General features: G+C 45.4%; 1 protein-coding gene across 5 annotated transcripts in view; it reads left to right on the forward strand.

Moving 5' to 3' along the window:
- Positions 1–4,179: 4,179 nt before the first annotated feature.
- LOC144594212 (ATP-binding cassette sub-family C member 12-like) overlaps positions 4,180–15,044 on the forward strand; it is a 95,135-nt gene continuing 84,270 nt past the window's right edge. For 2 of the 5 annotated variants that reach the window (XM_078400423.1, XM_078400426.1), the window contains exon 1: positions 10,500–10,603. The gene's annotated coding sequence lies outside the window, so the exon portion shown is untranslated. Of the gene's footprint in view, positions 4,319–10,499; positions 10,604–13,981; positions 14,029–15,044 lie in introns of those variants that run through there. The other 3 variants (XM_078400424.1, XM_078400428.1, XM_078400425.1) reach the window with 3 other exon arrangements.

The following is a 15,044-nucleotide window of genomic DNA, read 5'->3' on the forward strand; positions in this document are numbered from 1 at the left end:
CTGTTTTAAATTACTGGCTATTCATGACTTGAGTTTGATTAGTCAAATACAACAGGTAGAGCAAAGGGGAAGATGCAGAGTGCAGAATTCTCAGCATTGTAGCGCACCAGTTCCACAGACAAATTCCAATGTCTATAATGGGGTGAATCGAACAGCATCCTAGTCTATGGAAGGACAATACAAAGTTCAGAGGCAATAGTTCAGGAAATACTGCAGTACACACACATTCAATTGTAAGATTATGAATTTTGGGTCCTAAACAAATAAAAATGGAAAATAAAGGAATTAAAACTAAAATCTAGCTTAGCCTATCTTAGTTTAGAGGTACATCAGGAAACAGGCCCTTTGCCCCACTGTGCAGGAAGGAACTGCGGATGCTAGTTTAAATCGAAGATATACCTGAAGTTAGAGAAATCAATATTCATACTGTTGGGTTGTAAGCTACCCAAGCGAAAAATGAGGTGCTGTGCAGTTGTACAGGGCCCTGGTGAGACAACACCTGGAATATTGGGTGCAGTTTTGGTCTCCTAACTTGAAGAAGGACATTATTGCTGTTGAGGGAGTGCACCCTTCATTGCAGCATCTTAAGCTCTGCAAGGCATTCTGCAGAAATTATCGCAACACACATTGCATTCTCAATCCTCAATGTTATATGTTTGCACTAAATGTTGCACCCTTTATCCTCAATCTTTATCTGTGCACTGTGGATATTGAATGGCGGCGTTGGCTCGAAGGGCCGAATGGCCTACTCCTGCACCTATTTTCTATGTTTCTATGTTTTCTATGTTCTTTCAGTCTGACCTTTCTGCCATGTGCCTCCTCCAGTGCTATAGTGAGGCCCACCGGAAATTGGAGGAACAGCACCTCATATTTCGCTTGGGCAGCTTGCAGCCCAGCGGTATGAACATTGACTTCTCCAACTTTAGATAGTTCCTCTGTCCCTCTCTTCCCCTCCCCCTTCCCAGTTCTCCCTCTATCTTCCTGTCTCCACCTATGTCCTTCCTTTGCCCCGCCCCCCTGACATCAGTCTGAAGAAGGGTCTTGACCCGAAACGCCATCCATTCCTTCTCTCCTGAGATGCTGCCTGACCTGCTGAGTTACTCCAGCATTTTGTGAATAAGACGCTAGTGCTATGTTATCCCACTTTTACATCCTACACCGTTAAATTTGCTTTTAAAATGCAGCAATGTGAAGCTTGAGGATTTGAAGTTATTACACCTCGGTGTGGGCAAATCTGTTCCATTGTTAATGTAAAAATTGTCCCTAGTGGGTATAGGATAGTATTAATGTTTGGGGACCGCTGGTCGGCGCGGACCTGGTGGGCCGAAAGGGCCTGTTTCCGCGCTGTATCTCTAAATTAAGCTAAACTAAAAGGAACTGCAGATGCTGGTTTACAAATAAGATGTTACTCATACAAATAAGTCTTTCTTATTATAAATAACATTTACTGATAAGATGAAGTTAGGTCAAATAGGTTGCCTGGAAATTGGCTGAGGGGTCCTAAAGTAGAGGCAGCTGAAGAGTTGGCTTGGACGTTTGCAAGACTTTCTATTTTTAATTATGGTTCCCAGAACCTTCATGACATGAGCTGATGTGTAAAGAAAGCAAATGTTCACTGCAGTATTAATGGAAGACAACTTTATATTCAATGTGCAGTGGGAAGGGGAATGAAAAATGAGAGGACATGCAGTAGGTTTAATTTGAGAGGAGAAAGACTTAATAGGTATCTGAGGGATGGCTCCATTGGAATCATGTATAGTCTGACTGGTTAGCACCAACATAAAGTACCATGACGATAAACTAAACTAGCTAAACTAATTAACAAACTAAGGGACATCTTTTTCACACAGAGGGTGATGGGTATATGGAAGAAGCTGCCAGAGGGACTATAACAACATATAAAAGACGTTTGGACAGGTACATGGATAGGAAAGATTTAGGGATATGGGCCAAACGTGGGACTAGCTTAGATGGGGTATTTTGGTTGGCATGGACGAGTTGGACCAGAGGGCTTGTTTCTGTGATGTATGACTTTGTGACTCTAATATACAGCTATCTTTGAGTTTCTCGGCATCAAACGGCTTCTAGTCCATAATCAAGAGACTGGAAACATATAGATCAAAGCCACTGTATCTGTACAAGTGTTACCTGGAAAAGTATAAATATTTCAACTTAGCTTAGTCTTTGATGAACAGTGGAGGGTTGGAGGGGAAAACCAAGGCAGTCAGCAGGGGAGATGGTGGACGGTGCATTGGTGTTTGATCCAGCTTCGGTCTCCAGCACACACTTCTGTATTGGTATTGTTTTTGTATTGTCACGTATACCAAGCTACAGTGAAAAGCTTCTGCTTGCATGCGATGCAATTAAATCAGATCATGCTGTAGATGCGTACAGTCAAGCCTTACACAAGTACAAAGAGTTCAGAATATAGTAGGCTCGTAGAAACGTAGAAAATAGGTGCAGGAGGAGGCCATTTGGCCCTTTGAGCCACCACCACCATTCATTGTGATCATGGCTGATCATCCACAATCAGTAACCTTTGCCTACCTTCTCCCCATATCCCTTGATTCCGCTAGCCCCATGAGCTCTATCTAACTTTCTTTTAAATTCATCCAGTGAATTGGCCTCCACTGCCTTCTGTGGCAAAGAATTCCACAAATTCCACAAACTCTCTGGGTGAAAACGTTTTTTCTCACCTCAGTTTTAAATGGCCTCCCCTTTATTCTTAGACTGTGGCCCCTGGTTCTGAACTCCCCCAACACTGGGACCATTTTTCCAGCATCCAGCTTGTCCAGTGGCCTCCTCCTGCAACTATTTCCCATGTTTCTATGTTTCTATCATCTTGAACACTACAAGTAGGCTCGGAACTATAGAGACTTGGGGACATGATTTTTTGACTTTGCACTACAATTGTCTATTTATTTATTTGTCTGTTTGTTCTCTGTCTTATTTATATACACTGAACTTTTTTTTGTTTATTATAGGTTTACCAGAGTACTAAATTTATTTATCTGTTGGCTGCTGTAAGGAAGAATATCATATCATATCATATATATTCAGCCGGAAACAGGCCTTTTCGGCCCTCCAAGTCCGTGCCGCCCAGTGATCCCCGTACATTAACACTATCCTACACCCACTAGGGACAATTTTTACATTTACCCAGCCAATTAACCTACATACCTGTACGTCTTTGGAGTGTGGGAGGAAACCGAAGATCTCGGAGAAAACCCACGCAGGTCACGGGGAGAACGTACAAACTCCTTACAGTGCAGCACCCGTAGTCAGGATCGAACCTGAGTCTCCGGCGCTGCATTCGCTGTAAAGCAGCAACTCTACCGCTGCGCTACCGTGCCGCCCAAGAATGTAATTGTTCTGTTTCGGGACATATGAGAATAAAACACTCTTGACTGGTGACAGTGAATTTCATCACCAATAACTGTCTTTGCCAACAGGGGGCTCCCAAGATCTGGGTTTCTGTGTAGGAAGGAACTGCAGATGCTGGTTCAAACCGAAGATAGACACAAAAAGCTGGGGTAACTCAGCAGGACAGGCAGCATCTCTGGAGAGAAGGAATGGGTGACGCTTCGGGTCAGAAGAAGGTTCTCGACCCGAAACGTCACCCATTCCTTCTCTCCAGAGATGCTGCCTGTCTCGCTGAGTTACTCCAGCTTTTTGTGTTTCTCTGGGTTTATGGTCTTACTAGAACAGGTGGACCCGTTGGGCCCAAACCTCTCCTGCATTGGTGCAGCACCCTCTCCTCCCCCCTCCCCGTCCCCTCCCCTCCCCCCTCCCTCCCTCCTCCTTCCCCTACCTCCCCCCACCACCCCCCTCCCGTCCCCTCCCCTCCCCCCTCCTCCTTCCCCTACCTCCCCCCACCACCCCCTCCCCCTCCCCTCCCCCCTTTCCCTCACTCTCAACCCTACTTATCCTCCCTCCTCCCCCCCTTCCTCCCTCCACCCCCCTCCCTCCCTAGGAGATAGATTTAAACTTTAAAATGTGAATAACTTTAAAAATATAACACCGATTTCAATTGTCCATTAGCACCAAAGGGATGACGGTGAGTAAGGTGGACCTAAAATTGTTGCGTTATCGTGTACCGTTTTGGCTGTAGTTCAGGAACAAACAAACAAACAAACAAACGAGAGTTTTAATTTATAGATCAGAAACTTTATGGTGAGAGAGCAGTCGAGGCAGATTGGTGGAGGACTTTGGTCTTGTTGATGTCGAGTGTGATTGTCTTTTGGGGAATTTGCAGTAACATCATTCTATGATGAGGAGGGGACGCGAGGGGAGCGAGGAAGGAGAAGATTGATTGAAGGTAAGTACGTAGGAAGGAACTGCAGATGCTGGTTTACACCGAAGATAGACACAAAATGCTGGAGTAACTCAGCGGGACAGGCAGCATCTCTGGAGAGAAGGAATGGGTGCCGTTTCCTGCCAAAACAGTTCTTCAGACTGGATAGCATGAAACAAAAGAAAGATTTTCACTGTCACATGATACACGTGACAATAAACTAAACTAAAACTACACTAAACTAAACTAATAAAACAAGCTGTGTACGAAGGAATTGCAGATGCTGGTTTAAACCAAAGATAGACACAAAAAGCTGGAGTAACTCAGCAGTTCAGGCAGCATCTCTGGAGAAAAGGAATAGGTGACGCTTTGGGTCTATAGAATGGTCTCGACCCAAAATGTCACCTATTCCTCTTCTCCAGAGATGCTGACTGACCCGCTGAGATACTCCAATTTAATAAAGCAAGCTACTGGAGGTACCAGGCCGGCAGAGTATGGGGAGGAAAGGGGAGAGAGGAACAAGAGAGTGCCGATGCTGGAATCTGGAACAAAAGGCAAAAAAACTCCTTGGAACAGCATGTGTGGGGAGGAGAAACTAGTGATGCTTCAGATTGAAACTCTGCATAAAGACTAAGAGTGGAGACGGAAGATAGCCGAGATAACTAGGATAGCCGAGGGCGTTCATGGTGGCGCAGCGATAGAGTTGCTGCCTTACAGCAAATGCAGCGCCGGAGACCCAGGTTCGATGCTGACTACGGGTGCTGTCCGTATGGAGTTTTACGTTCTCCCCGTGACCTGCGTGGGTTTTCTCCGAGATCTTCGGTTTCCTCCCACACTCCAAAGGCGTGCAGGTTTGTAGGTTAATTGGCTTGGTAAATGTAAAAATTGTCCCGAGTGGGTGTAGGAAGGTGTTAGTGTGCGGGGATCGCTGGTCGGCGCAGACCCGGTGGGCCGAAGGGCCTGTTTCCGCGCTGTATCTCTAAACTAAACTAACTAATAAGGAAGAGACAAGCGGGGCGAGACATGGACCTTATACCCCACCACTGTGCGGCCAAATACCAATCCAACTCAACTTACAAATTCGCAGAAGACACCACCGTAGGGGGCCAGATATCAAATAATGATGAGACAGAGTACAGGAGGAGATTGAGAATCTTGTAACCTGGTGCCAACACAAGACAGCATGCAACAAAAAGCATTTTCACCGTACCTTGGTACAAGTTACACAATAAACTAAACTAAACTAAACTTTTGTTCCAAAGCAGATGGCATAAGCCAAATTCCTTTTATTTTTCAAAAAGAGTCTTATAAACATCATCCTTGTGCTTTGATGCAGAAATTCCCTCAAGATGCAAGGATGACTCAGCTCTCTGGCATAACGTGAACAATCTGCAAGGTACAAATGTAGATCTATTCGACATTTTCCTTGATCTCCATTCCCTTTATCCTGTTTTTACACCTTAACCTTACTTATCTATGTATTTCCCTCTCCTCTGACATCAGTCTGAAGAAGGGTCTCAACCCGAAAGGACACCAATTCCTTCTCTCCAGAGATGCTGCCTGTCCCGCTGAGATACTCCAGCATTTTGTGTCTATCTTCGGTTTAAACCAGCATCTGCCCCTAGTGTGGAGGGAGTGGATGAGAAAGTGGGATAACATGGAACTAGTGTGAACTGGTGATCGATGTTCGGCGTGGACTCAGTAGGCCAAAGGGCCTGCTCCCATGCTGCATCTCTAAATTAAACTAAACTAAACTTCACGCTATGGTTCCCACGTGGCATGAGAAAGCAGTTTTAATCTTTGGATAATATCAATGTCTAAAGTTTCAAGGTTGTGCATTGATACAGCCAGGACAACTGATTTACAACTAATCTCCGCTAACTACATTTTCATACCACAGTTATACCCGTTGGCCTAACTGTATTAATCTGTTACTGATAATCCATGGAAGTATTTGTTGAGTCATATGTAAATGACAGTGTGAACAGAGGGATTCATTCTGCAGGCCAATAGCACTAGACTTATGTTTGTTAGGAGATACACAGGTTCATGGAACTTGGTCAACTTTGTACACACTTTGAGTAAATCATTTACCTGAGATGTTTATTGGTGCTTTTCCAAGCACATTTGTAACAGTAAGGTTTATCTACCTTCATTGTACCCGTGATAACTGAAGGTAATTGAGGCAGGACAATAGCAGCATTTAAATGACACCTGGATAGGTACATGGATAGGAAAGGTTTAGAGGGATGTGGGCCAAATGTGAGCAAGTTCCATGGCTCTATGTCTCTAAATGACTGATCGAATGATTGATTGAGAGACACAGCATAAAAACAGGCCCTTTGGCCCACCGAGTCATTGCCGACCATTGATCACGCGTTCACACCAGTTCTGTGTTATCCAGTTGTCTCATCCACTCCCTGCACACTGGGGGCAGTTTACAGGTGGCCAACTTACCTACAAACATGCACAACATTGGGATGTGGGGCACCTGGAGGAAACCCACGCGGTCACAGGGAGAACGTGCAAACTCCACACACGGACAGCACCCGAGGGCAGGATCGAGCCCGGGTCTCGAAACTGCATGAGGCAGCAGCTCTACCCGCTGCCCCATTGTGCCGCCAGGGTTTATGGAATAGTTTATGTTGGAGAGCTAGTGAAGGCATCTGCCCAGACACTCGTCAGTTATCATTGCAACCTACAGGATTGAGAAACACTTGCATGTTCGTTAGCCCCGCTGAGCTCTGCTTTGCTGCCTTAAAATCGTGGACTTGTTGAAATCCCAAAGATGCAATAGACAATAGACAATAGGTGCAGGAGGAGGCCACTCGGCCCTTCGAGCCAGCACCGCCATTCAATGTGATCATGGCTGATCATTCTCAATCAGTACCCTGTTCCTGCCTTCTTCCCATACCCCCTGACTCCGCTATCCTTAAGAGCTCTATCCAGCTCTCTCTTGAATGCATTCAGAGAATTGGCCTCCACTGCCTTCTGAGGCAGAGAATTCCACAGATTCACAACTCTCTGACTGAAAACGTTTTTCCTCATGCACGATCAGTTCCTTTGGAAGCGTTGCTGGGGAGATACAAGAGCAAATGTGCAATTATAAACTCTCAGCTGGGGCAAAGTCCCAAGTATGGAAATGCTCGAAAACGCTCATCAATATGGGTAGAGGTGGTGAAAGACCTTTGTGTCTGAGTAACCTGCCCTCCAATGGGGGACTAGCATTGCGGTGATGTTCGTTCACCCATGGGCAGGCCAAAGGTTCTATGGACAGAGGTGGATAGGCACAGGCATTTACAACCCCATTATCACTGTGCTGGGTACACACAGCCCGTCACTCCTGCAGGCACATCATTTGTATAACCTTGGCTGAACATTTGCTTCAGGTTAATCTTCTTCTTGCGTTTGAGGCAGCAGAAATTATGTAATGCCCTCCAGGCGCTGTAGCCAGTGCAATGTGCTGTTGTCGAGGGCCGTGAGGTCTACCCCTCCACCAGGTGGACGGAGGACAGTGCAGTCGAAAATGACGTGTTGCGCTGTTTGCTGGTCTGCTCCACACACGCAGGCCGCTGATGAACGCAACCCCCAACGATGCACGTTGGCGTTGAACCGGCCAACCCCCGTGCGGAGACGGTTCAGGGCGACCCACTCTTTGCGGGGCATGTCCGAGCCGGGTGGGGATGTGGTGTTGGGTGCGACCGTGGTCTATCAAGAACCAACGAACATTATTGGGTGGTGACTCTGGAATTCTTTGCCACAGAAGGCTGTGGAGGCCAAGTCAGTAGATAAACAGTGCATTCAGAAAGTATTCAGACCCCTTCACTTTTTCCACATTTTGCTACGTTACAACCTTATTTTAAAATTGACTAAAATTTAAAATTCATTAATCTACAAACAATACCACATAATAAAAAAGCCTAAAGAAGTGTTTAGAAATTTTTGCAAAGTAATTAAAAAGGAATAACTGAAATATCACATTTACATAAGTATTCAGACCCTTTGCTATGACACTCAAAATTGAGCTTATGTTCATACTGTTTCCATTGATTGTCCTTGAGACGTTTCTACAACTTGATTGGAGTCCATCAGTGGTAAATTAAATTGACTGGACATGATTTGGAAAGGCACACACCTGTCTATATAAGGTCCCACAGTTGACAGTGCATGTCAGAGCAAAAACCAAGCCATGAAGACAAAGGAATTGTCCGTAGACCTCCGAGACAGGATTGTGTCAAGACACAGATCTGGGGAAGAGTATAAAACAATTTTTGCAGCATTGCAGGTCCCGAAGAGCACAGTGGCCTCCGTCATTCTTAAATGGAAGAACTTTGGAATCACCAGGACTCTTCATAGAGCTGGCTGCCCGGCCAAACTCAGCAATCGGGGGAGAAGGGCCTTGGTCAGAGAGGTGACCAAGAACCCGATGGTCACTCTGACAGAGCTCCAGAGTGCCTCTGTGAAGATGAGAGAACCTTCCAGAATGACAACTATATCTGCAGCACTCCACCAATCAGGCCTTTGTTGTAAAGTGGCCAGACGGAAGCCATTCCTCAGTAAAAGGCACATGACAGCCCGCTTTGCCAAAAGGCACCTAAAGGACTCCCAGACCATGACAAACAAGATTCTCTGGTCTGATGAAACCAAGATTGAACTCTTTGTCTTGAATGCCAAGCGGCACCGCTCATCACCTGGCTAATACCATACCTACGGTGAAGCATGGTGGTGGCAGCATCATGCTGTGGGGATGTTTTTCAGCAGCAGGAACTGGGAGACTAGTCAGGATCGATGGAAAGATGAATGGAGCAAAGTACAGAGAGATCCTTGATGAAAACCTGCTCCAGAGCGTTCTGGACCTCAGATTGTGGTGGAGATTTATCTTCCAACAGGACAACGACCCTGAGCACACAGCCAAGACAACGCAGGAGTGGCTTTGTGACAAGTCTGTGAATATCCTTGAGTGGCCCAGCCAGAGCCTGGACTAGAACCCGATCGAACATCTCTGGAGGGATCTGAAAATAGCTGTGCATCGACATTCCCCATTCAACCTGCCAGAGCTTGAGAGGATCTGCAGAGAAGAATGGGAGAAATTACCTAAATACAGGTGTGCCAAGCTTGTAGCGTCATACCCAAGAAGACTTGAGGCTGTAATCGCTGCCAAAGGTGCCTCAACAAAGTGCTGAGTAAAGGGTCTGAATACTTATGTAAATGTGATATTTCAGTTATTTCTTTTTAATTACTTTGCAAAAATTTCTAAACACCTGTTTTCACTTTTTTATTTTGGGGTATTGTGTATAGATTGATGATTTAAAAAAATGAATTTAATCTATTTTAAAATAAGGCTGTAACATAGCAAAATGTGGAAAAAATGTAGGGGTCTGAATAATTTCTGAATGCACTGTATTTAAAGCAGAGATGGATAGATTCTTGATTAGTACAGATGTCAGAGGTTATGGGGAGAAGGCAGGAGAATGGGGTTTCGGAGGGAGCGATAGGTCAGCCATGGTTGAATGGCGGAGTAGCTTTGATGGGCCGAATGGTCTAATTCTGCTCCTATCTCTTATGATCTTATGATCGTATGAAAAGACCGTCAAAGTTGGCACTCTGCAAAATAAAAAGAGGATTAAAAGCTGAGTTCTCCCCGATAAGACTTCCCACTTTGACGGACAAAGCAGTGACACTAATCACCTTGTATGGCTCGGCCACGGGGCCTTCCATCGCCCGGTACGGCCGCGGGACTTTCCAGTGCCCGGTGCGGCTCGGCCGCGGGACCTTCCATCTCCTTGCGGGGCTGTGCGGGTCGGTCGCCTCGGTAGGGGTCGAGCTGTCTGTCCGTGGGTGCGGGGGGAAGAGAGAAGAAGTTTTTTTGCCTTCCATCACAGTGAGGGGGTGTTTGGAGTCACTGTGATGGATGTTTGTGTTGGGGTTGTGTGTCTTGTGTTCTTTGTTTTTTTGCTCTGTGACTGCTGGCAAATTAATTTCGTTCAGTAAAATGAATGACAATAAAGCTATTCTGTTCTGTTCTGTTCTGTAATCATTTTTACTGACTCCTTTAACTCGCCGGCAGTCAGTCTTTGTTTTTTTTGCGAACTTCATACCTCTGTACAGAGTAGTCATTGCCCAAACTGAACTTTGAAATTAGGAGGTTGAAAACTGGGCACTTCAGGGGAGGATTGGACCAGCAGAACGTCATTTATATGGGCTGTTCTCAGGCAATGAGAGCACTGATTATTTTGCTTGTGATCTCAATGCCAGAGGATCAGCAGGGTAAAAGAAGGAACAACACAGGCGGCAAATCAAACTGAAAACGTGAGTCTGATAACAGTTAAATTATTCATGTTAATGTTAATGTCTGCTGCATGATATCACCCGGATTGTATTCAAAAACAAAGAATTTCACGGTACCTAGGAACATGCGGCAATAAAGTATCATTGTTTAGTTTAATTTTTTTGAGATGCAGTGGGGAGACAGGCCCTTCGGCCCACCCTGTCCGTGCCGACCAGCGATCCCCGCGCACTCACACTATACTACACGCACCAGGGACAATTTACAGTTTTACCAAGCCAATTAGCCTATAAACCTGTATGTCTGTGCAGTGTGGGAGGAAACCAAAGCACCCGGAGAAAACCCACGCCGTTCACGGGGAGAACGTATAAACTCTGTACAGACAGCACCCGTAGTTAGGATCGAACCCGAGTCTCTGGTGCTGTGAGGCAGCAACTCTACCGCTGCGCCACCGTGCCGCCCCACATTGAGTAGTTGTTATTTTGACTATTAATGGAACAATAAGTTTGTGTCTCATTTCCATGATATTTTGCTGAATTAAATCGAGCAACAAAAATTACACTGTTTGTATGAAAATGGCTTGTACCTAATGGAAATTTGCCCATAACCTTTGGCCAAAAAGTTGGGAGCCTCGATCACCTCGTGGCACCACGGGAGAAGAATGAGGAGGAGATAAGACTTTGCCTTCCATCACAGTGAGGGTATGCCTGGAGCAATCGCTGTGATGGCTGTTTGTGTAAAAATTGTATCTGTGTGTCCTGTGCTTTTTGTTGTCTACTGCCGGACCCTGACGTGAGAGGACGCTGGCGTTGTTTATTCGCCGCTTTTCCGTTAGGATAGTTTGTCTGTTTGTTTTTATGTTGATTGTTTTTGTAAAGCGCTTTGAGCACCCGATAAGGCGCTATATAAAATAAATGCTTATTATTATTATTATTATTATAAGTCCTGTGACTTCAAGTAGGTCTCCAAAGAAAGAAGATAACAAATGCCAAAATAAAAGACATTTGAAGTATATACAAATGATCTAATATAGATTATATATTATATTATAGAACAGATTCTTGCTGCAATATTGTTCATTTTATTTATATACATGAACTTCTTTGATCGCGGTGCTCAATTTGTCGAATCTTGTGTGAAACTAAGCTTCAATATCACCCCAGTTTTTGTGTAAATGGGGTGATGGTGCGGGAAAAGAGAATTAAAAACTGCAAATGCTGGAGAACTGAAATAAGGAACAGCTTCTTTCCATCCGTTATCAGGATACTGAACAGTCCTTCCATAAACTAGGATGTGGTTCCTATCTTCCAACCTATCTCATTTGCGGACATTGGACTTTTTCTCTTTAACAATAATGCTGTAAACTCTACTACTACTTTGCACTGATCATAGTTATCGAGTCACACAGCATTGAAACAGGCCCTGTGGCCCAACTTGCCCACGCTGGCCAACATGCCCCATCTACACCAGTCCCACCTGCCTGCGTCGGCCCAGGTATTTCTCCCTACCTGTTGTATTTGCGTATGGCTTCATTCGTGTATAGTATGTATGATCTGATTAAATTGCATAGGAAGCAAACAAAAGCTTTTCACTGCATCTCTGTACACGTAACAAGAATAAACCGAATCCAATACCAAATAAAGCAGAAAATGCTGCAAACAATCAGCAGGTCAGGCAGCATCTGTGGAAGGAGAAGCACACCATGTCCTTCATCAGAACTGGGCGATAGGGTGACAAATATTGTGAATACAAAAGTACCAAGTTATTCGGCACGATTTTCAACCAGAGACAAGCAGACACATAAAAAATATTTTTCAATTATTGTGTACCGATGCAATTGTAATTGCAAATGTTTAAGCAGCTTTTATATGAGCCACTGGTGCTTAAGCTTCAAGCACAAATTATGACTTGGATCGAGCCAGCAATAGCTTCTGCAGCGTACAAAAGCAAATTCACCCGGTATAACTTGACCACTATAAAGCAACTCTGCCCTCTCAGGTGTGATGCAGTAATGCCTTTTACTGCTTATCATAGTTCTTGCAAATAAGCCCAGCGCTTTAATTAATTGGAAAACCTTTTATTTCCAGGGCAGTTTGCCATTTGAGTTTAAAGGAGATTGTACGTGGCAAGGTTTTTACACAGAGGGTGGTGGGTGCCTGGAACACCCTGCCAGGGGTGGAGGCAGACATAATAGTGGCGTTTAAGAGGCTTTTAGATAGGCACATGGATATGCAGAGAATGGAGGGATATGGATCATGTGCAGACAGATGAGATCAGACCCAGTCTGAAGAAGGGTCTCGACCCGAAACGTCACCCATTCCTTCTCTCCAGACATGCTGCCCGACCCGCTGAGTTACTCCAGCTTTTTGTGCCTATCTGAGATTAGTTCATCCTGGCATCATGTCCGGCACAGACATTGTGGGCCGACAGGCCTATTCCTGTGCTGTACTATCTCTATGATATAGAGTCATAGAATCATAAGCACGGAAGCAGGCCCTTCAGCCCACCTTGCCCATGCTACCCAAGATGCCCTCTCTACACTAGACCCACCTGCCTGTATCCTTCTAAACTTTTCCTGTTCATTTACCTTCCAAGATATCTTCTAAGTAACATGGTACCTGCCTCAAATATCTCCTCCGGCAGCTCGTTCTATATACCAACCACCCTTTGTGTAAAATAAATCCCCCTCAGGTTCCTATTAATTCTTTCCCTTCTCACCTAAAACTATGTCCTCTGTTTCTCGATTCCCCTACTCTGGGTAAAAGACTGTGCATTCACCCTATCTATTCCCCTCGTGATTTTATACACCTCTATAGGATCACCCCTCAGCCTCCAGGAATAAAGTCCCAGCCTGCCCAACCTCTCCCTTCTGCTCAGGCCCTCAAGGCCTGGCAATATCCTTATAAATCTTCAATGCACCCTTTCCAGTTTACCCACAACCTTCCTACAAGAAGGTGACCAAAACTGAAGACAATGTTTCCCCTTCAGTGTCTCTGTGTCTCCCTCTCCCCTGTCTCCTAGTCTGAAGAAGGGCCGCGACCCGAAACGTCACCCATTCCTTCTCTCCAGAGATGCTGCCTGTCCTGCTGAGTTACCCCCAGTGTTGCAGTGCTAATTTTTTAGGTGCCACTGAGCTGTCACAGGTGGCGGAGCAGCGGCTGTTAAATTCCCCGCTCGTTAAAATTCCCCGCTATTTATTTTGGCTTTGTTTTAATAGAGGTGCCGGGGCGGCACTCCGGTGAGCTCCGGCAGCTGCACCCCTGGTTACTCCAGCACTTTGGGTCCATCTTTGGTGTAAACTAACATCTGCTGTTCCTTCCTACACAGTTGGACCGAAGGCCCTGTGTCCTTGTTGTGTGACTCTATATCTGCAATTATGTATTCTACATGGTGTTCAGAGGAAGTCTAACTATGTCAATAAACTTCTTCAAGCATCGCATCCTGATCTGTGAGTGATCATGTGGAACTGATCTGAAGAAAGGTCTCGACCCGAAACGTCACCCATTCCTTCTCTCCCGAGATGCTGCCTGACCTGCTGAGTTACTCCAGCATTTTGTGAATATACCCTCCACCACTTTCCTTACACACTGACAATTTTTCATAGTTCACAATCAGAAATAAGGCTATCAATCTCTGACATCCAAAGAGCACCTTGGGGGTTGAGGTGAGGTCCTGTGTGGGTTCTGAGGCGTGGGGATTAGCGTTTAGTTCAGTTTAGTTGAGTTTATTGTCATGTGTACCGAGGCGGCATGGTGGCGCAGCGGCAGAGTAGCTACTGGCAGAGACCCGGGTTCGATCCTGACCACGGGTGTTGTCTGTACGGAGTTTGTACGTTCTTCCCGTGACCTGCGTGAGATTTCTCCGAGATCTTTGTTTCTCCTCCCACACTCCAAAGACGTACAGGTTTGTAGGTTAATTGGCTTGCTATATAAAAAAAAGTTTAAAAATTGTCCCTAGTGTGGGTAGGGTAGTGTTAATGTGCGGGAATCGCTGGTCAGCATGGACTCGGTGGGCCGAAGGGCCTGTTCCGCGCTGTATCTCTAAACTAAACTAAACTAAACTACAGTGAAAAGCTTTTGTTGCATGCTAACCAGTCAATGGAGAGAGACAATACATGATTACAATCGAGCCATTTACAGTGTAGAGATACATGATAAAGGGGAATAACGTGAAAAACGTTTAATGCAAGATAAAGCGAGTAAAGTCCGATCAAAGATAGAACAAAGCTGTCCGATGAGGTGGATGGGAGATCAGGACCTCTCTCTGGTTGGTGACAGGATGTGTAGGCAGGAACTGCAGATGCTGGTTTAAACCAGAGAGATACAGCCATTCGGCCCACCGAGCCCTTGCCGACCAACGATTCCCACACACTAACACTATCATATAAACAAGGGACATTTCACAGAAGCCAACTAATTCTCAAAAACCTCCAGGTCTTTGGGATGTGGGAGGAAACTGTAGTAC

The sequence above is a fragment of the Rhinoraja longicauda genome, chromosome 6, assembly GCF_053455715.1.
Source record: "Rhinoraja longicauda isolate Sanriku21f chromosome 6, sRhiLon1.1, whole genome shotgun sequence".
Classification (NCBI taxonomy): Eukaryota; Metazoa; Chordata; class Chondrichthyes; order Rajiformes; family Arhynchobatidae; genus Rhinoraja; species Rhinoraja longicauda.